The sequence below is a fragment of the Puma concolor genome, chromosome B4, assembly GCF_028749965.1.
Source record: "Puma concolor isolate L17-30 chromosome B4, mPumCon1.1.hap2, whole genome shotgun sequence".
Lineage (NCBI taxonomy): Eukaryota > Metazoa > Chordata > Mammalia > Carnivora > Felidae > Puma > Puma concolor.
In genome coordinates this window covers 86,813,577-86,840,411 of record NC_141673.1, presented here as the reverse complement: position 1 = coordinate 86,840,411, position 26,835 = coordinate 86,813,577, and the positions used below count along the sequence as shown (strand labels likewise).

General features: G+C 38.6%; 1 long non-coding RNA gene across 2 annotated transcripts in view; it reads left to right on the top strand.

The window, feature by feature from the left end:
• The window catches only part of LOC147579268 (uncharacterized), a 70,751-nt gene that overhangs the window by 23,153 nt on the left and 20,763 nt on the right, over window positions 1–26,835 (top strand). For both annotated transcript variants that reach the window (XR_015253729.1, XR_015253728.1), the window contains exon 3: window positions 23,368–23,536. This is a non-coding gene — a long non-coding RNA (uncharacterized LOC147579268). The remainder of the gene's footprint in view (window positions 1–23,367; window positions 23,537–26,835) is intronic.

Genomic DNA, 26,835 nt, shown 5'->3' with positions numbered 1-26,835 from the left:
ACAGAATCTAAAGCAGGCTCCAGTCTCTGAGCTGTCAACACAGAGCCCGATGCAGGGCTCAAATTCATGAACTGTGAGATCGTGACCTGAGCAGACGTTGGACGCTTAAGCCACCCAGGCTCCCCTTTATTCGTTTACTTCTGTATTGTTTATGAAAGCTTTCTCACTACAGTGGAAGAGTTGCACATTTGTGGCAGAGATTGTGTGGCCTGCAAATCCTAAAATATTAGGTATCAGGACTTTTATAGAAAAAAAAATTGTCCACTCCCGGTCTGGTGAAATAGAGAACAGCTGGATCCTCATTTCTGCTTTTCATTCAACCTAATGTAATAGGTTATTTTCATTGAAGCATATGAAGAAAATCTGACCTCACCAGATATGTGTTTGGAAAAGGAAGGAATATTTTAATAGCCTTTTCAGATAATTCGGGACATTTTCCTTTGATCCCACATCTCAATTCCAAGAAGTGGTTTCTTGAAGATTAGTTGTAAAGTGTAATCTAAAATCTTGCCAATGAACTTTTTAAACTTACATTAAAATCTATTCATCTATCTTGCACTTGGAATGGCTCTTTTAGATGCATGATTTGCTAATGTTATAAATTGGTCATTTGGAAAATAATATTTCCCTAGAGTGCCTGGCTGGCTCAGTCAGAAGAGCATGTGACTCCTGGGGCGCCTGGATGGCTCAACCAGTTAAGCCTCTGACTTTGGCTCAGGTCATGATCTTGCAGTTTGCGACTTGGAGCCCCAAGTCGGCTCTGTGCTGACAGCTCAGAGCCTGGAGGCTGCTTTGGATTCTGTGTCTCCCTCTCTCTCTGCCCCTCCCCTGCTCGCACTCTTTCTCTAACGCTCAAAAATAAATAAACATTAAAAAAAAAAAAAAGAAGAGCATGTGACTCTTGATCTCAGGGTCATGAGTTCAAGAACCATGGTGGGTATTGAGAGTACTTAAAAAAATAAAATCTTAAAAAAAAGAGAAAATATTGTTTCCCTTAATTATGCAGATCTTCCAAATGTTTACACATATCATTATATGATATCAAAAAATCATATTTGTTATTATTACAACCCACCTCATCAAACAACTATTGGGAACCTATCAAGCTTGGTAGATATATGTCTTCCAAAAGTCTAAGTTTTGCTCGAATGCTTAAATTTTATCACTGGCAACAAATGCCATCCGTTTATTTTCCTTGAAGTGGCAAGGTCACTTGGTTCATTTTCAAGAAAATGTCTGCTAAAAATCCAAGTCTATATAAAACCATAGTCTTTTCTGTTAGTCAGTTTTTTTTAATTTTTTTTTTATTTTTTATTATTTTTTTATTTTTTATTTTTTTTTATTTTTTCAACATTCTTATTTATTTTTGGGACAGAGAGAGACAGAGCATGAACGGGGGAGGGGCAGAGAGAGAGGGAGACACAGAATCGGAAACAGGCTCCAGGCTCTGAGCCATCAGCCCAGAGCCCGATGCGGGGCTCGAACTCACGGACCACGAGATCGTGACCTGGCTGAAGTCGGACGCTTAACCGACTACGCCACCCAGGCGCCCCAGTCAGTTTTTTTTTTTAGAAGATTTTATTTTTTAAAGTAATCTCTACACCCAATGTGGGGCTTGAACTCATGACCCTGAGATCAAGAATCACATACTGTACTGACTCAGCCAGCCAGGTGCCTCTGTTAGTCATTTTTTTTTTTCAAGTAAAAATTGTGTTCCATGAAAAATATCAGTTAGTTTGACTTGCAATTCAAACAATGGCACAAGTGTCTTTTCTTAAGACAAGCACAGTTCTTTGGCTTGTACTGAAAGTTCTTTAAAAGGACTTTCCATGTTGATGGACAGAATGTTAAATAAATATGTACCGAAGCATTGAGAACCAGTGAATAATGTTTACCCTGTCCTCAAGAACATGTTTCAATGAAACTGCACCTTTATTTTAAATACAAGAACAAAGACGAAAAGTACAATGTTTTCTAATAGAGTTTGATGACAGTGTCTTGATTTGTGCTAAAGTGGCTGCAGGTTCACCCACCATTGTTTTTGTATTTTCAATGCAATTGTTAATATAGTATATAAAAAAAGAAAGACAAATAATGTTTGTGTACTACTACAAAAACAGTTCTGACCTCCAGGCCTCCATGAAAAGATCTCAAAGAACCCCATGGAGCCACAAACCATAATATAAGAGTAGTTGCTCTGAACACTCAAGTATCACAGGACTTAATCTTTGTATCTCCCATTTTCAGTTTACTGTCAGTTCCTAGAAGATTCTTCATCTCATGGCTCTAAATTATATATTCTTACAACTCCTAAATTTATGTCTCTTGGCTGAATATTTCTCCTATAGACTGGGTATACATAGGTGTGATATTTTGATTTATAAGAAATATATATTGGGTCTTCATCTCATTTCTGGCATAGAGCTCTCAAAACCATTGGAATTTCCTGAGTAGTAAGAGTAACATCTCACAACCACACCTACGTTTATGTTAATGAGGGTACTTTTGAAAACACCTAAGAATGGGGGCTTCGCGTAAGGGGAACCCACCTGGTGATTGGATGGTTGGAATTTTCAGTCCCACCCTCCTGACCTCTGAGGAAGAGAGGCTAGAAGTTGAATTGATAGCCAGTGATTTAATCAATCGTGCCTACAGAATTGAAGCCTTCATAAAAACCCAGAAGGTCAGGGTCAGAGAGACCCCAGGTTTGTGAACTCGTGGATATTCGAGGACACTCCTGAAGAGGACACAGAAACTCCGTGTCCTCTCCCATATACCTTGTCCTATGCATCTCTTCCACCCGGCTGCTCCTGAGCTATATATCCTTTCATAATAAGCTGGTGATCTAGTAAGTAGATGGTTCTCTAAGTCATGTGAGTCACTCCAGCACGTTAATAGACCCAAGGAGTGGGGCTGTTGGAGTCTCCAACCTATAGTCATTTGGTTAGAAACACAAGTGACAACCTGGACTGGCACTGCCATCTCAAGTAGGGGAAGGGCAGTCTTGTAGGACTGAGTCCTGTGGGATCTGACACAATTATCAGGTAGATAGTGTCAGAAATGAGTTAAATCATAGGTACCCAGCTGGTGTAGAGAATTGTTTGGAAAGAGTCCACACGTCAATATTGGGTGCAGAATCATAATAGGTACTTCAAATCTAAAATTCTTAGGGTCCCTGGGTGGCTTAGTCAGTTAAGCAAATCTAATATTCTCAAACAGAATTCTGATCTTACTAGTAAGTCCTCCCCAAATTGCTATTTGCATTCTTCCCCATCTCATTAAATGATCTCATCCGTCTGCTTGCTCAGGCAAGAAATCTTTGAGTTGTCCTTGACTCTCTCTTTCTTTTGTACCTCACGTTTGTCAGCAACTTTGTAGATTCAGAAATCAGATTCTTATCATTTCTCATCATCGGCATAGCTACTACCCAAGTGGTCCAAGCTACTATTATATCTTATCTAGATCATTCCACCACATTTCCTTTTTATTTTTTTATTTTTTTAAATTCTTTATTTTTCAGAAGGAGACAGCAAGACAGAGTGTGAGCAAGGGAGGAACAGAGAGAGACACACAGAATCCGAAGCAGGCTCCAGGCTCTGAGCTGTCAGCACAGAGCCCAACGAGAGGCTCAAACTCACAAACTGCAAGATCATGACCTGAGCCAAAGTTAGACATTTAACCAACTGAGCCCCTTTTCTGCCACCTTTCTTGTTTCTTCCTTTGGCTACCTATGGGTTTTCTGTTTGTTTTTTTCAATGTAGCAGTCAGAATAATTTTTTTTGAAAGGTCAGATCATGTTGCTCCTTGGCTCAAAAATTATCATGTTCTGGGGTGCCTGGGTGGCTCAGTTGGTTAAGCATCCAACTTCAGCCTAGGTCATGATCTCGCAGTTCCTGAGTTCCTGCCCCGCCTCAGGCTCTGTGCTGGCAGCTCAGAGCCTGGAGCCTGCTTCAGATTCTGTGTTTCCCTCTCTCTCTCTGCCCCTTCCCCACTCATGCTCTGTCTCTCATTCTGTCTCTGTCTCTCAAAAATAAATAGACATAAAAAAATTAAAAACAAAAACAAAAACAACTAAAACTACCATCTTCCTATCTGTATTAGTCATCCTGGGCCACCATAGCAAAATGCCATAAACTGGGTGGTTTAACCAGTAGAACTTTGTTTTCTTGCAGTTCTTATAGTCCAAGATCAGGGTTCCAACCTGGGTGGGGTTCTGGTGAAAGGTCTCTTCTGTGAAGACTGTCTTCTCACTGTATCTTCACCTGTCAGAGAAAATGTGAAGAAGTTCTCTCGTGCCTTTTTTTTTCTTTTCTTTTTTTAAAGATTTCATTTTTAAGTAATTTCCATCTCCAGTATGAGACTCAAACTCACAACCCTTAGATCAAGAGTCACATGCTCCAATGACTGAGCCAGCCAGGCACCCCTCTGGTGTCTTTTCTTATAAGGACGTTAATCCTATTGGATCAGAGCCCTATCCTTGTGAACTCGTTTAACCTCACTTATCTGTATAAAGTCTCTGTCTTCAATACAGTCACATGAGGTGTGAGGTCTTCAAAATATGAATGAGGGGTGGGCAGGGAAGAGAAACAATTCAGTTCATAGAACCATTTCATTCAGAGTAAAAGCCCAAATCTTTACAATGATGCTTTAGTTATGCATTGCTGCATAAAAATCAGCCCCCAAATGTAGTGGCTCAAAACAATATCCATTTATTTGCTCATAATTCCATGCATCACACAAATCTGGGCTGGGCTTAAGTGGGAGATTCTTTTGTAGCTCTTGCTTGGGGTTACTCATGTGTTTGCAGTCATCTGGTAGCCTGACTGGGGCTAGACTATAAGAAGACTTCACTCACTAGCGAGCCTGGGTGGCTCAGTCGGTTGAGCATCCAACTCTTGATTTGGGCTCAGGTTACAATCCCAGAGTTGTGGGATCAAGCCCCACATCAAGCACCACACTGAGCGTGGAGCCTACTTAAGATTCTCTCTTTCTCCTTCTGCCCCTCTCCCCCGCTTGTGCACTCTCTCTTTCTAAAATAAGAGCTCTAAAAAAAAAAAGACCTTGTTACCAATACTATTGAGTTTTAATAATGCATATACAAGTTGTGCCAGGCTATCTCAGTGGGAAGGACATGCAATTCTTGATCTCGGGGTCATGGTTCAAGCCCCACATTGGGTGTAGAGATTACTTAAATAAGTAAAACTTACAAAAAAAAATAATGTGTATATAAGCTTCAAGTATCACAGTTTTATTCCTTTTTAAATTAGCATTTTCTTTTATGTGATGGTAAATTAAGAGAGTTTTGCATTATATGGTTACCTCTAGCTCATGGATTCAGCTATTAGTTTTCTAGGGCTGCCGTATAACAAAGTATCACAAACTGGGTCACTTGAACAACAGGAATTTTTTGTCTCACAGTTCTGGAGGCTAGAAGTCTGAAATCGAAGTATTGGGACGGTGAGATTTTTCTGAGGGCTGTGAGGGAGAATCTATGCCCGTCCCCTAGCTTTTTGATTGCTAGCAATCTTTGGCATTTAGAAACATCACCCCAATCTCTTTCCTTATCTTCACACGATATTCTCCTTGTGTGCATGCCTGTGTCCAGATTTACCCTTTTTATAAGGACACTAGTCGTATTAGATTAGGGGTCCACCCCACTTCAGTATGACCTCATCTTAACTAATTTTTTTTAAATTTTATCTATTTATTTTGAGAGAGAGAGAAAGACAGAGGGAGAGTGAGAGAGAATTCCAAGCAGGCTCCACACTCAGTGCAGAGTTCCACTGGGGGCTCAGTCTTAACTGTGAGAACATGACCTGAGCCAAAACATAGAGTCAGATGCTCAATTGACTGACTCACCCAGGTGCCTCTCATCTTAGCTAATTAAATCTGCAAAACTCTAATCCCAAATAAGAATACATTCTGAGGTACTGGAGGCTAAGACTTCAATATATATGAATTTTGGAGAGGAATATAACATAATTCAACCTGTAACATGCATATTTAATGAAAAATTAAGTACTATATTACCATTGATGATGGAAGTGTAACTTACATAATGTGTTTGCCACTATCTACATTCACCATGGGGGCCATAGTGATAGTAATGACTATGGAAAATCCAGAAGACACTAATCAGTTTAAGAAGCATTGGCATCTACTTCAAAAGTAAGTACTTTTTTTTTAAAGCCTATGCTGACAGACAAAAATTTAACATGAGCAAATGTAGAAAGCCCATTTACTTATCACTATGTGATGCATTAGATCAAATGACTGTTTCAATTAATTTCACTTATTTTTTATTGGATCCTTTTCTGTGCACTTATGAAAAGTGGAACAATAGTTATTAATGTGCTGTATCAAATAGCAGAACAAGAACTTTACAAACAGTTAAATGATGCCTGTTTCGTAAAAAAAGTTTTTATATATTTATTTGAGAGAGAGAGAGTACAATCAGGGGAGAGCCAGAGAGAGAGAGAGAGAGAGAGAGAGAGAGAGAGAGAGAGAGAGAATCCCAAGCAGGGTCCACACTGACTGCATGAAGCCTGATGTGGGGCTTGAACTCATGAACTGTGAGATCATGACCTGAGCGAAACCAAGAATTGGACACTTAACCGACTGAGTCACCCAGATGCCCCAAATGATGCTTATTTTTATGCCAGTGTTATCAGATGCTTCAAACAGAAAATCCATTCATCTCATAATGGTTTTTTTTTTCATCTAATTCATGGAATCAAAGTTAAGCTTTTGGAAGGTCATTCTGTCTAAGGTGTAACATCTGAGCATATGACATTGTGAAGACTATTGTAAATTTCATTTACAAATTTCAACATTGAAACCTAATTTTTCGAAGATTATGCAAATACAAATGCTGATGAGTCACAACATCATGGTAAAAACAATGATCCAAGCCCCTCCCCCAGTCATGCTCTGTCTCTCTGTCTCTCTCTCTCTCTCTTTTTCTCTCTCTGTCAATGTGGGGCTCTCTCTCAAAAGTAAATAAAAATTTTAAAAAAATTTTAATAAATAACTAAATAAAGTTTATTTATTTTTAAGTAATTTCTGTACTCAATGTGGGACTCGAGCTCACAACCCCAAGATCAAGAGTTATATGCTCTACCAACTGAGCCAGCCAGGTGCCCCTGTACAGCCATTTTAGATTATTTGGCAGTTTCTTATAAAGTGAAATATACCTTTAACATATAATTTAACAATCTCACTCCTAGATGTTTACCCAAATGAAATGAAAACTTGTGGCCATACACAGACTTCTATATGAATATTTATAGTTTTATTTTAATCACCCCAAATTGGAAACAACTCAGTGTCTATCAGCTAGTAAATAGAAAATAATTATGGTACATTTAATGGTACATCCATATGATGAAATACGACTTAGCAACAAAAGGAAACATATTTGTGCAATCCCTATCAAAATGACACTAGCATTCTTAACAGAGCTAGAACAATCAATCCTAAAATGTGTATGGAACCAAAAAACACTCTGAATAGCCAAAGCAATCCTGAAAAAGAAAACTGAAGCTGGAGGCATCACCATTCTGGACTTCAAGCTGTATTACAAAGCTGTAATCTTCAAGACAGTATGGTACTGGCACAAAAACAGATATTCAGATCAATGAAAAGAATAGAGAACCCAGAAATAGACCCACAAAGCTATGGCCAACTAATCTTTGACAAAACAGGAAAGAATATCCAATGGAAAAAAAGACAGTCTTTTCAGTAAATGGTGTTGGGAAAACTGGACAGCGACATGCAGAACGAACCTGGACCACCTTCTTACCATACACAAAAATAAACTCAAAATGGATGAAAGACCTAAAGGTAAGACAGGAAGCTATCAAAATCCTAGAGGAGAAAACAGGCAACAACCTATTTGACCTCTGCTACAGCAACTTCTTACTTGACATATCTCCAGAGACAAGGGAAACAAAAGCAAAAATGAACTGTTGGGACCTCATAAAAATAAAAAGCTTCTGCACAGCAAAAGAAACAATCAGCAAAACTACAAGGCAACCGATGGAATGGGAGAGGATATTTGCAAACGACATATCAAATAAAGGGTTAGTATCCAAAATCTATAAAGAATTTATCAAGCTCAACACCCAAAACCAAATAATCTAGGGAAGAAATGGGCAAAAGACATGAATAGACACTTTTCCGAAGAAGACATCCAGATAGGTAACAGACACATGAAAAAATGTTCAGCATCACTCATCATCAGGGAAATACAAGTCAAAACCACAATGAGATACCACCTCACACCTGTCAGAATAGCAAACTTGAACATTTATGCAGCAACAGATGTTGGCAAGGATGTGGAGAAAGAGGAACCCTTTTACATTTCTGGTGAGCATGCAAACTGGTGCAGCCACTCTGGAAAACAGTATGGAGTTTCCTAAAAAAATTAAAAATAGATCTACCCTATGACCCAGCAATTGCACTACCAGGTATTTACCCAAAGGACAAAAATGCTTATTTGAGGAGCACATGCACCCCAATATTTATAGCAGCACTATCAACAATAGCCGAAGTATGGAAGGAGCCCAAATGTCCACTGACTGATGAATGGATAAAGAAGATGTGGTATATATATATATACAATGGAATATTACTCAGCAATCAGAAAGAATGAAATCTTGCCATTTGCAACAACACGGATGGAATGAGAAGGTATTATGCTAAGTGAAACAAGTCAGTCAGAGAAAGAAAAATATCATATGATTCCATTAGTATGTGGAATTTAAGATCCAAAACAGATGAACACAGGGGTGGTAAGCAACAATAGTGTACAGAGAGGAAGACGAATGATAAGAGATTCTTAAATACAGAGAACAAACTGAGGGTTGCTGGAGGGGTTTTGGGTGGGGGGGATGGGCTAAATGGGTGAGGGGCATTAAGGAGGGCACTTGTTGGGATGAGCACTGGGTATTATATGGAAGTGATGAATCACTAAATTCTATTCCTGAAATCATTATTACATACTATGTTAGTTAACTTGGATTTAAATTAAAAACAATACACATTTTTTAAAAAAGAAAACATATTTGTTTATCCATTCACCCTTTGATGGACATTTGGGCTGGATCCAGCTTAGAACAATTAAAAATAAACTTGCTATAAATATTCAGGATCAAGTCCTTATGTAGGTGTATGTTTTCATTTCCTTGGATAAATACCAAAGAGTGGAATTGTTGGTTTGTGCTATAAGGGTATTTTTAATTTCATTTTTTTTTAAATGCTGAACTGTTTTCCAAAAGGGTCACTCCAGAAATCTTTGAATCAAGTTCCTTCATATTCTCTCCAACACATGACGTTATCAGTTTTTTTGTTTTTTTGTTTTTTTCATTTTAACTACTGCAATGGATGGGCAGTAGTATCTTATTTTGGTTTTAATTTACATTTCCCTGATGACTTATGATGTTGAACTTTTTTTTTCATGTTCACTTTTAAAAAACAGACTCTTTCTTTCTTTCTTTCTTTCTTTCTTTCTTTCTTTCTTTCTTTCTTTCTTTCTTTCTTTCTTTCTTTCTAGAAAACTTTTATGTTCACAGCCTTCCCTGGATTCTCTGCATCCTCCCCTGATCTCTTACATACTGATTTTCTAGGGCTTTGTCCTGGGCCTTCTTTTCTCTACAGTCTCTTTTCTCTTCAGTCTTGTCAGATCAAGTCCCTTTACTCTTTGGGCTTCAGATACCATCCAGATGCTAATGATTTTATAGTATTTAATAGCAATAACAGTGAATAGTTAATAAACAAAATGTCATATTTCTGCTACTACATTATGATACTTTTGAAACAGGAAGAGTGTCTCAGAGTCCTCACATTGCCTAGCAAAGGATAGGTAGACATCCAATTAATGCATAAACTTAAATGCTGTATGCTTCCTTCCTTCAATACGTGACTTTGTGTTATATTTAAAAAGAGATACAATTGATCCAAGGAAATAAACAATAGATATAGACATATATATGTCTCTCTATATATACATACAAAGACTTCAGATAGAATGTTCAGTGAAAGATCTAGGAGGTGATAGCTCTTGAACATGGGCTTAAGGGGAAGTGCAATTTGAATAGGCAAAACAGGGGGTGCCTGGGTGGCTCAGTAGGTTGAGCATCCGACTTTGGCTCAGGTCATGATCTTGTGGTTCATGAGTTCGAGCCCCGCATGGGGCTCTGTGCTAACAGCTCGGAGCTCGGAGCTTAGAGCCTGCTTCAGATTCTGTATCTCCCCCTCTCTCTGCCCCTCCCCCACTCATGCTCTGTCTGCCTGTCTCTCTCTCTGTCAAAAATAAATAAACATTAAAAAAATTTTTTTAAATGAATAGGCAAAACAGATAGAACAGCATATTCCTGGTGTAAGGGGTGCTGTGAGTGTGTTAGGTATTAGGGAACAGTGTCTATGTGATAAATACAATAATACCTCACCTCTGAATTATAGAGATCTTTCACATCCACTTGGTTCAGCTAAATTACGACATGACTTGGTCTGGTTGGCACAGTAAGCTGTACTATCTCCACTTTACAGATGAGTGAGAGTGAAGTAACATGGCAGGTAAAAGGCAGAGCCAGGACTAGAAACCTCTCTTTAGCCACCTTTCTAAAACTACTTATCACTCTGGGGCATTTGTAGAAACTGAAGTCCATATACTTCGATTTTTTTTCCAGCTCAAGATAGGTTTACTCTTGAAAACCTTGCATTAAAAATAAAGGCAAGTTGTTGGGGGAATGGGTTAAGTGGGTGATGGTGTGGTAGGGACCCCTCCCTAAAGAAAAAAAAAAAAAACAACCCAAAGACAACCTGACTATACGCTTATGTGACAACATCCCTCAAGACCTTGTAACATGAGACCACTTAATCAGACTACATGTTTGTGTGTTACCATGTATGGGAGACAAAGTAGTAGAAAATATATAAAAAACTATGCCACGTGGCATTTGGGGCTCAATTCTTTGGGTACGAACCCAACTGAACAGTGCTGGCATAAATAAAGTGGCTTCCTGGAAAGAAAAGCCTAGGTGTCATGACTCTGTGTGAGAATCTTGCTACAATGGGCATTAAGGAGGGCGCTTTTGGGAATGAGCACTGGGTGCTATATGTAAGTGATGAATCACTAAAATCTACTCCTGAGACCAATACTACATTGTATGTTAACTACCTAGGATTTAAATTAAAAAAAAAGAAAAGAAAAGAAATATTGAGATAGGACCGTGTGTTTCAACAGCAAAAATAAATAAGATAAAAATAAAAATAAAGATTCAAAATTAAAAAAGGCAAGTTAATCACATAAATGAAATGGGATTATACAGTGCAAAAACACATAATTTGCAGCAATAGCCACTTTTATTCCAAAGATATTTTTCAGATCTTTCATAATTTGCTGATAGGAATGACAATTTCTAACTTAATTATTTTAGGTATCTTTCTAAACTTCTTATATTCCATTTATACCCAATTGTGACTGCAGGGCTATTTCTTACACTTCCATTGTATTTGACCAGGATAAAGTTTCAAATTAATTTTCTCTATAGCTGCGTGTGAAAGAGATATAGAGTAATAGCACTGACTCAGCACATAAATAGTAGAACTTAAAGAGGGTAAAAGTGAATTCCACAGTGGTCATCTGTCATGGTTAAGGAATAAGATTTATTTGGGAAATAAAAATGAAGGGTCAGCAAAAGGAGATGTGTAAACTTCAGGCCCCACAAAAACCTACATCCAGCCCTTCCTAGAGATCTTGGAATCTACCTCATTTGCTGAGGGGTGCCTTGGGCTCAGTTGGGTGAGCAGCCGACTCTTGATTTTGGCTCAGGTCATGATCCCAGGGTCATGGGAGCCTGCTTGAGATTCTCTCTCTCTCTCTCTCTCTCTCTCTCTCTCTCTCTCTCTCTCTCCCCCTCCCCCTCCCCCCGCCTCTGTCTCCAACTCATGCTCTCTCTCTCTTAAATAAAAAATAGAGTCATGAAGACAATCTGTAAAATATTAAATATTTCAAACTCCTTAAAACATTAAAATATAAAACATTCAAATATACCAAAGACAAACAGCTTATTCCCAAACATACCATAAAAATATTAATACTATGATTATGGTTTGCTTCATCATCTTAATATGTATTTCTTAATAGAATTCTGCATTCTTGTCAAGGAAAGACAATTCCTATATGTTATACATTTGTCACAATTTGGTCTGCGACTTTTACTGTAAGATATCATTGATATCAAGTCTGTTAGGAAGGGAGGAGAGGGGAAAGTAGAAAAATAGCCCTGCCTACCTTAAATTGGTAGATGCTACCAATATTTACAGAAATATTCTGAAAATTACTGACAGGCTAAGATAATTTAAGTCGTCTTGAAACACATTGTCATTCAACCCCTGCATACAGCCCGGCACATAATAGATTATCAGTGAATAATTATTGTGTAAATTAGTGTTTAAGTTATTGTATAAATGAATAATCTTGTTTTACTCTTCTTAAAGGTGTTAGAAATTTGGCAGCAGAATATTTATTTATATAGCCCACCCTGATCTCAAATTCAGCATGTTTGAAGCCGCAATTTTAATTTTTTTTTTTTTTTTTCAACGTTTATTTATTTTTGGGACAGAGAGAGACAGAGCATGAACGGGCGAGGGGCAGAGAGAGAGGGAGACACAGAATCGGAAACAGGCTCCAGGCTCTGAGCCATCAGCCCAGAGCCTGACGCGGGGCTCGAACTCACAGACCGTGAGATCGTGACCTGGTTGAAGTCGGACGCTTAACCGACTGCGCCACCCAGGCGCCCCAGAAGCCGCAATTTTAAATCATTGTTTCCCTAAATGTGTTCCACCATCCCCAAAATGTTCTCCTGTATCCTGTTTTCATTAATTATTGTTGCATAATAAACCACTCCAATAATTAGTGTTTTTTATTTATTTATTTTTTTTAAATTTTTTTAACGTTTATTTATTTTTGAGACAGAGAGAGACAGAGTATGAACGGGGGAGGGTCAGAGAGAGGCAGACACAGAATCTGAAACAGGCTCCAGGCTCTGAGCTGTCAGCACAGAGCCCGACGCGGGGCTCGAACTCACGGACGGCGAGATCATGACCTGAGCCGAAGTCGGCCGCTTAACCGACTGAGCCACCCAGGCGCCCCTAATTAGTGTTTTTTAAAAGCAGTCATTTATTTGTTCATGATTCCGCAGTTTTTTGGAGGGCTCAGTGGCAATGGGTTCTCTGTTCATATAGTGTCAGATGAAGTCGTTGGTGTATCTGGGAGCTAAGCCAGGCTAAAATATTCCAGACTGCCATCCTCATACATCTGGGGCCTTGGCATGGAGTGTGGAAGTCAGAATTTCTCACTTGAAGCCCCTGGTCTCTTACTACTCAGTAGTCTAGTCCAAGCTTATTTATGTGGTAGCTGGATCCCTTCAAAGCAGAAGCTTCTGAAGGTTTGTGTTTGGGTGTTCTAGAATGTCCCTTCTAACACATTCTGTAAATCAAAACAAGCCACAATCTAGTTCACGTTCAGGGAGGGAGCAGGGAGGAGAATTGGATTCTACTTTTGATTGGTGGAGTGACATGCACATGCAAAGTTAGGAGGGATTGTTGGCAGCTGTCTTTAGCTGTCTTCCCACAGTCTATCATCTAGAATTTATCTTCCACTCATATGCAAAATACATTAATCTACCCCGCTCCCCCCAGATTTCATCCCGTTACTTTGCTAGCCCAAAATCCAAGATCTTGTCATCTGTACTAAATCCAGATGAGGATGAGACTGCTCAGGTTCAGTTAACCTTGATCTGGAGATCTGCAAGTTAAAAACACCTGTCTCCCCACCGCCCATCCTGACATGGGTGAGAAAAGGATAGAGCAACTGCAAGAGAAACTCATGTCCTGAAAGCAGGAAACATAAGACCACATAGTAGTCATGGTCCATTTCTGAAACCTGGCCAGCATACGTGGCCATGCTCCAAACTCCAGACATGGGTCCTAGTTCCGTTCTCCGGGAATTTTCTGAATTCACTGTTCTATTGATTCTTGGTTTTGGACTCTTTGGGATCTTTGCTCTGCCTAAGTTATCATTTTTTTGTTTACATAAGTAATTCTCACAGCCTGCTTTCTTCCATTAGAAGTTTAGGGTCTAGAGGCTTCTTTCAAAGTGAACTGTCTTTGTTCCTTGGTACAAGAAGATGATGCTTTTGCTGGGGCAGTTCTTTTAATGACTTTGGAAGTTTTATATAAATCATTCTGGGGTTCACTCTGTGCTTCAAAAGCCATATTGATAGTTGTTTCCAAGACAGCCCTCTCTCTTCTTGGGGCACATTAGGCTACCGTGGGACGATGTCCTTAGGATTCTTAGAAACCTTCCCATGGAATTCTGTGGGTTTGTACGACACTTCCTTAAGTCACTCTGAAGTCTTAACAGAAGTTCTTACAGCTGCACCATTGACTTGATCATGACTGCATTTTACTGGCAGAGCTCTGAATTTTAACTTTGTCCTGAGAATATCTCTTGCCTTGAGACATTTTTGCCTGCTGGGAAGACTGTCATAGACTGTCTATGTTCTCTAAATGCCACTTGAAAATTGAACAATCCCTTTCTACCCTCGCCTTTCTCTTGAATACTTTATCATGTGTTTTTGCTAAAAGAGATCGATTGACAATTTTAATGTTCTGTCTGGAAATCTGCATAAACAGATCTATAGGTTCACTGAATACTTTTTCTCTTCCAAACTACTACAGTTAGCAGACTTGCTAATTGTTCTGCTACTACACCCATACATACATGGTTCCCCTTCCAATCTCCAATAAATTTTATTTTTGCTATTTCTCTTATCTTTACTGATGAGATAAAGGCTGCTTTTCCGGCCTCCCCCAATAGTCTCCTTGTATCTGTCCATTCTCTGTCCACCACCCAGTCCAAAATCTAATGCTGCATATCTTATGCTTTTTGTTGTAACTGAATTCCATACTCAGTACCAATTTCTCTATGAGTTCTCTATTACTGGCTCCCAAACTATCCCCAAACTTAATGGCTTAACACAATTATTTATAATTTCTCATGATTCTTTGAGTTGGCTAGGCTCAACTGAATAGCAAATCTGTTAACATGGTATTTGTTGACTAGGATTACTCTTATAGCTACATTCAGCTGGGAGCTCAGATGAAGCTGAAACATTCAAGATGACCCCTTGAAGGAAAGGTCCATAACTATACAGCATAACTGCACAATATAACTTTTGCTATAGTCCATTGGTCAAAACAAGTCACAAGGCAATATGGATGAGAGGAGCAGCGTGTGTTGTAAGAAGAATTGTTGACAGTCATTTTTGGAGTTGAAGGTTCTGCACTCAATTTCAATTATGTGGGAGTTTTTTCTCCACACCAAGCAAATCTCTGACACGAGCTGGGTGTCCTACAGTTTGACTCAACTCAGTTCAATTCTGACCCTATCCACCTGCAGTTAGCATCCGATCCCACAGTATAAGGGCTTTGTCCCACAAAACTACTCCCACCCAGTTCAGATATCAATCACAAGTGCAGGTTGTCACCTGTGCTTCTGACCAGCAATAAATCTGAGGTTCCCATGACCCCCTTTCTCATCTCAGGTTCAATTAATTTGATAAAGTAGCTCACAAAACCCAGGGAAACATGTTTACCAGTTAATTAAGTGGTGTGATGAAAGATACAGATGAAAAGCCAGATGAAGAGATATTATAGTGCAAGGTATGGAAGCATCCTGAACACAGGAGCTTCTGCCTCTGGGGAACTGGGGTATGTGGATGTGAACACCGACCCTGGAAGCACTCTGAACCCCATACTATAGGGATTTTCTGGAGGCTTCCTCATGTACTAATGATCATTTATTAACTCCATTTCCAGCCTCTCTCTGCTGAGCTATGGGGTGTGGGGCTACAAATTCCAAACTTCTAATCATAGCTTGGTCTTTCTGGTTATCAGCCTACCTCTAGGGCCATCCAGGAGTCCACCTAGAGTTGCCCCATTAGAACAAAAGAGTCTCCCAATGCTCTCATCTCTTAGGAATTTACAAGGGTTTCAGGAGCTCTGTGCCAGGAATGTGACAAAGACCAGTTATATACTTTTTATTTTAAATCACAGTATCACAAATTATTTCTCAGACTCCCACAGCTCTTTGGCTTTTGTTGATTGTACTGTTCAAGAAGTCACATTAGGCTTGCATACAAAAATACCTTGGATTTATCCATCTCTTAAATTGAATCCAATTATTTATCCAGTTATTTTGTTAATCGTTTCTGCAAAATAGCTATTAAATATGTTCTTTTATTTCTATTCTCCTAGCTTCCACTCTAGTTTAGATCATAGATCCCTCTAGTTATGAGCAAAAAATCAAATTGCATGACAAAAATCTATAAACGCTCAGTATATAAAACCTTCTTCTATAACTAAAATAACACAATTTGACATATTTAATGATATTTGTGGTAGTTGCTGTGCCTAGAGATTGGGAATCATAAAAGGAAAGCAGCCCACACAAATAGCTGTAATTTATCGTATACAATAAAAAATAAAATTTTAATATTTTCCTCTTTTGTTGATTCTTCATCTTTCTCAGCAGTAACAATGTTTGTGATTTTTTGTGTGTGTGATATCTTGTAGCATTTCATCACTATTCATCATACCCACTGCAATGGGTCCTCCATATTACTTCCTGATAGTTGATCTTTTGGGGGTACGATCCCATCTTCAGTCATGGCCAGAGTTTAGCTGTTCTTTGTCCTACCCTTGGGAATCTCTTCTTTCTATCCTTTTCTGTGCCTTTTTTCCTAGGAATCTTGATGTGATACGTTAATGCTCCACAAAAAATTCACTTCATTTCCCTTCTAACTTGGCTTAGACTCTATTTTCCTGTGCTACTGACTTGGGGCTTGGCCATGTGACTTGCTTTAAACCAACAGAATATGATGTAATAGGAAATTACGTGAGCACAGGCTTTTCATGTGCCTGCAAAGTTTATCTTGTTTTCTTGTGCTGTGGTGATTTGACCTGAGTGGCTGCTGTAGAAACGTGGAGCACACCTGAACCCTAACCTGCAACATAGAACTTGGAACCCAGAGTCTAGAAATAAGAATCTTGCCTAGAATAGTAAAGGAGCAAGCAACCTACAGATCCTTAAGAGAAAAATGAATGCTTGTAGTTGTAAATTTCTTTCTTTCTTTCTTTCTTTCTTTCTTTCTTTCTTTCTTTCTTTCTTTCTTTCTTTCTTTCTTTCTTCCTTTCTTTCTTTCTTAAAGGTAATCTCTACACCTAACATGGTGCTCAAACTCACAACCCCAACATCAGAGTCGCATACTCTTGCAACTGAGCCAGCCAGTCATCCCTATTTATTTATTTTTGAATGCTTGTAGTTTTAAACCTCTGAGTTTGGAGTGGTGTATTCTGAAGCATTATTGCAGAAATAGCTGATTAAAACATTTGAGCAGTTACTCTCTTTTCTCTGGTCATAATCCATGAGTCTTGGGACCAAAGAGTTTGAGACTCCAGAACCTTTGTGCCTAGAAGTTGTATATCAGTGGTTTGAGGTGAATACATAACACCAATGCTGCAGGATTGGAGAACTGGAGCACCAGGATAAAGCACCGGAAGGGGGAGATGGCATTTAATAATGACACTCAGATCTCTGACATGTGGACATCTCAGGGGTAGGGAATATGAAAGGATTGTGGGCTGGGATTAAAGAGAATACCAGTTCTGAGCTTGTTGTATAGTACACTTCCAATATTTCCAATTGAAAATATTCATTAACTGATCTCTCTCCCTTGAGGGCAGACACCATGTCCATCTTAATTATATGTCCCCAGCACATATTGACTACTCAATAAATATTGGTAGAATCTTGAAAATCTTGAAAAATTGAACAGAAAGCCAAGATGTCAAATGTGTCCTAAAATGGGCATACATAGTCCCAGAATACCTTGTAATCCACCCCTTTGTATTTAAAGTCGCTAAGACCTATATCTGTTCAGCAATAGTATTAGGTTTAATTTAATATTAGGTTCGAGCAAAAGATCCACTTAATAAAATGGAAAAAAACCCAAGTCTTCTCCCTTCCTGTCTTTGTATTAATTAGATATAAAAACCTTAAATCCACAAGTAGAAATAAAAAGTCTAGACAGACATTACTTAGATGCAAAGGAGGTTTGTTCAAAGTTGAAAAGGTCTGTCACCAAACTAAGAGATGCGTATTACAGAAAAACTAGCTATACAAAACTTTTTATTATTATTATTATTATTTTTTTTTTTTTTATTTTAAGTAGGCTCCACACCCAATGTGGGGCTTGAACCCATGACCCTGAGATCAAGAGTCACATGCTCTATCAAAGCTGAGCCAGCCTGGAACACCTATGAAAATGTTTTTTCAATGATTAGGAAAATTTAAATGTGGAAAGGATATTAGATATTACAGAATTATTGTTAATTTTCTTAAGAGTGATAATGTAGTTATACTGTGGAATGTCCTTATTTCTTCGGAGATACATGCTGAAGTATCTACGGGTGAAGTTTCATGATATCTGTAACTTACATTCAAATTGTTTAAAAATATTGTAGAGGGCAAGATGGAGTCACTTACATCAAGCAGTGACTCATGTCAGGCAACCAAGAGCGTTGCAGCTAAGACCAGATGATGCTGAAACCGGCACAGACTGATGATGCCCAGAACTGACGATCAGCAGAACCTGAAGAGGCCTCGAAAGGCCCAAGGCTGATTAAACTCCTTTAAAAAGGGGTGACTTTTGCAGCAAACTGTCAGACTCTCCAGACACTAACCCTTTCCCATCTGACCACACTGAAAAGGCAATTGGTGCCAAAGCTCTGGCTGACTGGTCTCTGAGCATAGCAGAGATCCTCCACTGCTAGAATATAATAAGCAGTATGCACGGAGAGCTGACCAGACCAGACTGAGGCCTCATCTCTACTATGCATTCATAGATGGACTTTGAGTTGGGTTTCTCAACTTCTCACCTCTTGCTGTATCTTGTTTGTAGTGTGCTTTACTTTGTGTGATATGTATGAAACCAAGTTAAATGTGTAACAAAATGGCATTGAGTTTGGAATCTTGGACCTGCTTTACAATTATGTTAGCCTTGTTTTGTGATTGAATAAAGCTAACACTGGAAAGACACAACTCATGTCTGTGCACTCATAATGTGCTTGTGACAAACATATATATAAATAAAACAGAGATTAAGCAAATGTTAATAATTAAAAATTTTTTAATCTACGTGGAGGGTGTATAGGTATTGTACTATTTTTTCACGTTTCCTGTATGTTTGAAAATTTTCAAAATAAAAATGGAAATAAAGGCTGAAAGATGCAGGTTCATCAAATGGGAGAGAAGAGGAGAGGATGTTTTAAAAATGGATAGAAATGAGAGTGTCCTAGGGGTATCTGGGTGGCTCAGTCAGTTAAGCGTCCAACTCTTGATTTCGGCTCAGGTCATGATCTCACAGTTGTGAGATTGAGCCCTGTGTGGGGCTCTGCACTGGGCATGTAGCCTGCTTAAGGTTCTCTCTCTCCCTCTTCCTCTGCCCCTCCCCCCCACACATGCATGCTCTCTCTCTTAAAAGAAAAAGTTAAATTAAAAAGAAAAAGAAATGAGAATGTTGTAAAGACAGAAATAAATTTTACCTAATTCACAGCTTTGTGGTGAGCTAATTCCCTGTTTGCAATTTATTTATTTGTTGTTGTTTTTGTTTTTTGTATTCCGTTTGCAATTTAAAAATATATTTCATCTAACTAAAACATATAAAAATGCTGAAAATACTTATCAAGTTTATACATTAGGAAATGCTCATGGAAACCCACTGTCTGATATATCTGTTCATAAGTTAAAACTTGTAAAAATTGCGGTGCCTGGGTGGTTCAGTCAGTCGAGCATCTGACTTCTGCTCCGGTCATGATCTCATAGTTGGTGAGTTCCAGCAGCTCATGGGGCTCTGTGCTGACAGCTCAAGCCTACTTCAGATTCTGTCTCCCTCTCTCTCTGCCCCTCCCCCACTCACGCTCTGTCTGTCTCTCAAAAAATAAACGTTAAAAAAAAATTGTAGAAATTATTTTTTCTTATAAGAGCATGAAGGAGATTGCCAGTTGCTAATTTATTATGTAATACAGTTATATTTGGAAATGTGGCTGCCAGTTAAAGACTGCTTCCCAGCTTATGTTGTAGCTGGATGCCTCCATTGACTAAGTCCTATTGAGCAGAAGTATTATATGCCATATTCAGAACAGAACTTTAAAACGTGGAGTGTGCATTTTTTCAAGTTCTTCCCCTTTTTGTAAGTGAGAACACTGCCTAGGACTCAGCTTCAAGCCAAAGAGACACCTAAGTGCAGGGGTTCTTAATCTCAGGTTCATGAACTTGAATGGGAAAATATTATATCCTTGTCTTCACTAGCTTCTAGCTGAAATTAATATTTTCTTTAATTATGAATGTAAACAGCAAACCACACTGTAGTATTAGCAATACCTATGAATTTTCCACCCCAAAAATATTTTCATATCACATTACAATTTTTTCAGATCTCTCTAAATATCATTTATGCTCAACCGTACTTCAAGGTTATGGTGGTTATTAGATCATTGTTAGATTATGATGCTTAATGAATTAAGTATATTTATTATTATATCACTATTTAGAAAACTATTTTGATAACTGTAATCTGGTGTAATTTGTTCCCTTTATTTTTTTACATGTTTTTATTTATTTATTTTTGAGAGAGTGAGTGTGCAAGTCGGGGAGGGGCAGAGAGAGAGGCAGACAGAGGACCTGAAGCAGGCTCTACGTGGACAGCAGAGAGCCTGATGTGGGGCTCCAACTAACAAACCGTGAGATCATGACCTGAGCCAAAGTTAGACGCTTAACCGACTGAGCCACCCCGGCACCCTTATTTCCTTTATTTTTTTTAACTTCTTTTTAAACTTTTTTTAAAAAATTTATTTATTTAGTTTGAGAGACACAGAGACAGCACAGGTGGGAGGGGCAGACAGAGGGGGAGAGAGAGAGAGAGAGAGAGAGAAAGAGAGAGAGAGAGTACCACGCAGGCTCTGCACTATCAGCGCAGAGGGGCTCCAACCCATGAACCCTGAGATCATGACCTGAGCCAAAACCAAGAGTCAGATGCTTAACCGCCTGAGCCACCCAGGCGCTCGAATTTCTTTCCTTTATATCTAAATGTATTTCATTTTATGCGTTAAAAAAATGTATTTTATTTTATGTATCATTTTGAGAGTTGGTCTGTATGCTTGAATAGAGTGCCAGAGGAGTTTATAGCGCAAAAATGGTTAAGAACTATTGCCCTAACCTGAAACTAATACAATATTGTATACAATTATTTTTCAGTCAAAAAACAAAACAAACAAAAAAAGAACTCTTGCCCCAGGCAATGGTGGAGACACAGGATGGAAAGTATAAGATTCGTTTAATGACTGTTTACCCCAGAACCTGCGGGAAACTCGGTTCAGTCACCTCAGGATTGTTACCTAAGAGCACACTAAATAACAACATTTTAAGTCATTGTATGTTGGGGTGTCTTTTAAATAAAAGTTTGCCCTAAATACACAGGGCATAGATGTGGCTAGAAAATATAAAATAATACACCTGAAATTTTGATGTTTATGCGGTTAAATGGCATAATAAGGAATTGGAGGAGTTTCAGAAAGACAGTATACTGGGACTAGTGTTTGAAGAGATAATAAGCAGGATAGCCTAGAAATGAAAAAAGTCATGAGTCTTGAAAATCAGGATATATACCAAAGTTCAAAATAAAATACTGTAAAATAAAAATAAAATAATCTACACCAAGGCCCATCATAGTGAAAGCAAAACTAGATCATCTTAAAAGAAAAAAAAATGCACTACCCCTGTAACAAAAATATTCTACTGATATTAGAATAATATTCAAGATATATCATTAATTTAAAAAGCAAGGTCAAAATAGCACATAAAACATGCTACCCATTTGTGGAGTGTGTGTGTGTATTATTGTAGTTAACAACCAGCCCACAAATTTCATGGAGGTTAATAAACGACTCTTCTGAACCAGTACAATTTGGCTCCAGGATACCACTGATTGTAACTAAAATAGAATGCAAATCCACAGTGATGGCAAGAGATTTTTTTCCTCCTGACACCAATACATGGTATCTTTCCCAATACAATTTCTCCAACTCTGCATCAACTAAGTGTATTACAATTCAATTCAAGGTAGACACTAATTACCCGGTCCTAATGTCAAACTCCACAGATTTAAGTGATCAGTCTCACAGGAGTGATCACACTTCTTCTTCTTCTTCTTTTTTTTTTAAGTATTTATTTTTGAAGGAGAGACAGAGCATGAGCGGAGTTGGGGCAGAGAGAGAGGGAGACCCAGAATTCGAAATGGGCTCCAGGCTCTGAGGTGTCAGCACAAAGCCCAATGCAGGACTTGAACTCACAAACCGCGAGATCATGACCTGAGCTGAAGTCAAACGCTTAACCGACTGAGCCGCCCAGGTGCCCCTAAGGGGGGATCTCACTTCAGATGCCAGTCACAAGTATCAGGTCCCAGGTTAGCCACACTTCTAACTTGGCTACAAATACCGGGGTTCCCTCAAGCCCACCCGACTCAGGTTCAACAATTTGCTAGAACAACTTGCAGAACCCAAGAAAATGCTTTACTTGCTATTACAGTTTATTATAAGAGATACAAATGAATAGCCTGATGAAGAAGTACAAGGGTGAGGTCCAGAAGAGTACTGAACCCACGAGCCTGTGGAGCTGGGTGTACCACCCTTGTAACATGTGGATGTATTCACCAGCTTGGGAGTTCCCCAAACCTCATCATTTGCAGGGTTTTGTGGAAGTTTCATCTTATGGTTCCTATGTTCAAGCCCTGCTTTGGGCTCTGTGCTGACAGTGAGGAGCCTGCTTAGGATTCTCTCTCTCCCTCTCTCTCTTTTTCTCTCTGTCTCAAAATAAATAAAATAAATAAAAAATAAATAAAATGGGGGTGCCTGGGTGGCTCAGTCAGTTGAATGTTCAACTTTGGCTCAGGTCGTGATCTCCCAGTTCGTGAATTTTAGCCTCACATCAGGATCTGTGCTGTCAGCACAGAGCCCACTTTGGACCTCTGTGCCCCTTTCTCAGCCCCTCCCCTGCTTGTGCTCTCTCTCTTTCTCAAAAATAAATAAATATTAAAAATAATTTTTAAAAAGTAAAAGCATTTGAAAAATCTAAAATATCAACAAAGAATACCTCAGTTTTTTATTTTTTATGTTTTATTTTATTTTATTTTATTTTATTTTATTTTATTTTATTTTATTTTTTAATGTTTATTTATTTTTCAGAGACAGAGTGTGAGCTGGGGGCAGGGGGGCAGAGAGAGACTGGAACCGAGGATCTGAAGTGGGCTCTGTGCTGACAGCAGACAGCCTGATACAGGGCTTGAACCCATGAACCCTGAGATCATGACCTGAGCTGAATGAAGCTGGCTGCTTAACCGACTGAGTCCCTCAGGCACCCCTTCCGTGTTTTTTGAATGTGAGAAAAATTCTGTTGTAATCAAGCTGTTTTAGAAATAACAAGAGTATTCAAAGTATTTTAGAAGGCTCTATAACCTTGGTAACAAAAGTAAGGAACACTATAAGAAAATAACATCATAGACAAATCTCACTTATGAATGTAGACCCAGAGTCATAAATAAAACTTGAAAAAAATCATGACCAGATAAGGTTTATTCCATGACTATAAGCATGGTCTATCTAACATCAGAAAATCTGTAACAATTTATCATATTAACATTATTTCATGTTCAAATATTTACACTAAAAGGATTCTCCCACATGTCAAGTCATGTACAAAGGTCTTCACTGCTGCCCTTTTAGTTTGATTTTTTAAAAAATGGAAGTAATCTTTTTTTTTTTTTAAAGTAAGCTCTATGCCCACCGTGAGCCTCAAACTCATCACCCTGTGATCAAAAGTCCTAAGCTCTATGGACTGAGCCAGCCACCAGGTGCCCTCCCCAAAACTAGAAATAATCTAAATGCTTTTCAATAAGAGAGTAGATAAGCAAACTGTATATTATTCACTGTATGGATTCCTTTGCAGCAATTGGATTGAATCCATTGCATATATATGCATGTTTAAATCTCAGATAATTTTTAATGAAAAAGCAGTGTGCAGAATACTATGTATAACATTTGTGTAATATTTGTAAGTGTGCAAAATAATATTATACAGTTAATTAATGGATACATACAAGTATGGTAAAATATATAAAAACATGGATAGGAAGAATATACATATATACATATACATATCAATTCCGGGATAGCTGTTCTTCTGGGGAAAGATAAAGGCAAACAAGGCAAGAGGATTTCATCTCTATAATGTTTTATTCCTTAGGAAATAGGACTGAATTTGCTAAATCTGGATTATGTGAACATGATTGGTTATAATGTTGTTCTTGGTACTCCTCTAGTAAGTTCTCATTATTTCATTTTTAAAAAGTTAGAGATGTTTGCTTGATGCGACTAAAATAAAATGTTTGATTATAAAGAGGGCAATAATAGCTCCTACTGAGACCATAAAGCCACAGTTAATTATACAGTAGTTCTAATATTGACGTATGATTTCAGTTTATATGGAAATGTACTGTTTTAGGACTACCCCCTTAGTTTCATTCATTACCATATCAAAAGCGTATATCTTCAGAGTTTGTATCCTTGGGAACCTTCCTGGTTGCTAGGTAGACCAATAAAAGCCCTAAGATTCACATTCAGTTGTCCATGACGGTTACTAAGCTAAAAAGAACCAAGGAGAGATAGGGGAGGAACTCGTGTGTTCTGACCAAATTAGAGTTTTAGTCTAATGTTCAGCCGAGATCTAAAATACCACATTAAAAAAATTAAAAAATAAAATACCACATTAAGTCCCTTGAAGAGTACAGAGAGATCTAGAACAGTCACTGCTCTCAAATAAGTTCCATTTTAGTTTATTCACTTAAAATGTAACAATAGAGTATGACAACGAATGGTAAATATAATAGGAATTCAGAGGCAGAAAAACATCTCTGTGAAGTAAGATGCTTGGTGAGATTTCAAGGGGAAAATGAGGCCCTGGGTGGGAAATAAAGGGTGAGAACTGTTCAGAGAAGGGAGCAAGGTGGAACCAAGTCAGGGTTTAGGAAGAGGAAGTCAGGGGCCATAGAGCAGAGTGTATGAGATTTGAATACCTCTTGCTTTGTCCACTACAATATATTTCAAATTATTTTCCTTTATTTTTAAAATATAAGCAACACTATTTTATTTTATTTTATACATAGGTAATTTTCCCAGTTAGAGATATGGTGTAAAAAAATAATTTAGAACTGAATTGCCAGATAATTTCAATGCAGTAGAAGATGAAGGATGGGAAAATCCAAAGTGAGGTAAAAGTTTTGTCTTGCTTGAGGGGAGGATGTTAATGATCAATTAATTCTTTATGTGAAAACAGTATAAATATGTTTCTTACTCTACTTCTTTAAGTTTTTAAAAAATTTTTACTTATTTATTTTTGAGAAGGGGAGGGTAGAGGGGCAGAGAGCAAGGGGGATCCCAGGCAGGCTTAGTCAGCATGGAGCTGGACGTGGGGCTCAAACTCATAAACTGTGAGATAACGACCTGAGTCAAAATCAAGAGTCAGCCACTTAATGGACTGAACCACCCAGGCACCCCAAGACTTTTTAAGTAAGCTCTGCATGCAATGTGGGTTGGATGCCAAGTGCCCCTTACTCTACTTACTTCTGTATTATTTATGTGTCATGAGTTAGAGCTACCAGTCCAGATCAACTTCTTTCTCTACATTAATTTTTTTAATGTTTATGTATTTTTGAGAGAGAGAGAGAGAGAGAGAGAGAGAGGGAGAGAGAGCACACATGCATGCACACAAGTTGGGGAGGGGCAGAGGGGGTTGGGCAGAGGATCTGAAGTGAGCTCTGCACTGACAGCAGTGAGCCAGATGTGGGGCCCGAACTCATGAACTGGGAGATCATGACCTGAGCCTAAGTTGATGCTCAACTGACTGAGCCACCCAGGCTCCCCTCTACATTAATTTTACTTTAGGAGACGTGCTGCCTATCCCTACCACTGGCCCTTGAATGAATGAAGCCCGCCTTCTCCACTCCAGAACCATTCTCTAATTCTGCATCTCAGAGAGGAGGATGTAGGATATCCTCAGAGAGGATATTTAGGATGTATTCTCTCACAGAAGTCCCCGAGCGCCTTATACAAATTCATCTACTTCCACCCTGTGGGTAACCAGCTTTACATTTCAGGAGTCACAGTGAGTGACAGACCTGATGGAGCAATGAAAGATATTTGCTCTGCTCTTTAAAGATTTCTGCCTGCCTGACATTTGTATAAAGAATAGGGCCATTCAATGTGGCGCCTGCATGGCTCAGTCTGTTAAGTGTCCAACTTGGGCTCGGGTCATGATCTTGAGGTTCTTGGGTTTGAGCCCTGCCTAGGGCTCTGTGCTGACAGCCCAGAGCCTGGAGCCTGCTTCAGATTCTGTGTCTCCCTCTCCTTCTGGCTCTCCCCTGCTCTCGCTCTCTGTGTCTCTCAAAAATAAATAAAACATTAAAAAATATATTAAAAATAAATTAATTAAAAATTAAAAAAAGAAATATATTCAAAAATAAAACTCAACATGACTTTGTAAGATAACTTTGATGCAGGGAGTTTAGGAAAGAGGACAGTGTCAAAGAATACCATTTTGGCATGAAAAACTGGACAAAACCAGCCTGCTTCCGATTCCCCCTCTATCACTCTCTGCCT